This window comes from Mandrillus leucophaeus, unplaced genomic scaffold (genome assembly GCF_000951045.1).
Source record: "Mandrillus leucophaeus isolate KB7577 unplaced genomic scaffold, Mleu.le_1.0 Scaffold794, whole genome shotgun sequence".
NCBI classification, from domain to species: Eukaryota; Metazoa; Chordata; class Mammalia; order Primates; family Cercopithecidae; genus Mandrillus; species Mandrillus leucophaeus.
The window spans coordinates 60,421-61,726 of NW_012108630.1; positions in this window are offsets into that span (position 1 = coordinate 60,421).

A 1,306-nucleotide genomic window follows, 5' to 3' on the forward strand; every position below is an offset into this window, starting at 1 on the left:
GAGGCCATTTGGTGCTGGAGGTGGGTTTCTCAACTGGGGCTCTATGAGATGTTGCTGAGGTTCCACCTTGAATTGTGACTAAAAACAGTTTTTTATTTGTGTGCTGCATTATGCTGTTCTCACAGTAGTGAACAATGATTGCACAGCCCTGTTAATCGTTTTGTTAGGGATCTTTCAGCCCTTATGGAATTATGTAGAGGCAGACCCATGTGCCACACTATTGCAAAGAGGGGAGAATGGGAGGGGAGGAGGATGCTGGCCTCTCCCAGGCTCCTCTTATGCAGTGCCAGCTGACTTACTGTAGTGAACTGACTGTAAAGTAGAAGATCAGAGGGGAGTTTTCATTCAAAGGAAGGAGTTTTTACATGCCACAGCTCAGCTGTCCCCCTGCCACTTTGTTGTAAACATTGCAAGAATGTGGAACATGTAGGTTAGAAGTGAATTGTTTGGTGAAGTTTTTGTACTTTTGTGATTTTCTTGTTTGACTACGTCTGTTTTTATATTTTATTAACATTTGTGTGTAACAAAGCTGACAGTTCAGTGCTGCAATTTGGGAAGGCAAGATGTGAGAAAGAAGAGAACCATTTTAGGCACAGAGCTACAGACATTTCTGAAAAGGTTGGTGATGAAGAATTTTGGTCTTCTGAGTATACTTCAGTATTCTAGTGCAACAAGGGAGACAAAGAAACTCTGTCTTTATAATGAAAGCTAGTCCTCAAGGGTTTTATATGAACTCAGTCCAAGCTGTCCTATCCCATTGTGCATAGTCTGTGGCATGCAACTTACAAAACTAGAAATTGTAACTATAAGTCACAGCCACTTGACAAGAAAGAATATTCATTATTTTCAAATTGCTTTTGGACTATCAAAACACTAAGGCTTTTGTTCAAAAATCACATTTAGTCAAAAGGTTTAGGAAGCAAATTATCTAGTAGCAGAACTTAACTCAGGAAAGGAAAATATGCATACTTGATGAGAATCTAATAACATTACAATGCTGGGGCAGGATGCAGTACAAGATTGAAAAGACTATTCTCAATAAGCCTTGAGAATAAAAGACTTTATTCTCAATAAGTCTGATATCTCAAATGATGCTAAAAAGATTTTGCATCATTAACTGAAAAGCAGCAGCTTCTCCATCCAGGATGATGAGTCAACAGGTTTCACAAATATTTGTCATGCTGTAGCATTTGTAAGATTTGTAAATGATGAAATTCAAAGAAAACTTCTTCTATTTCTAGGCTACCAAAACAAAGGCCAATATATAATGTTGTGACATCCTATTTGGTAACTAGAGGTCTGTTAT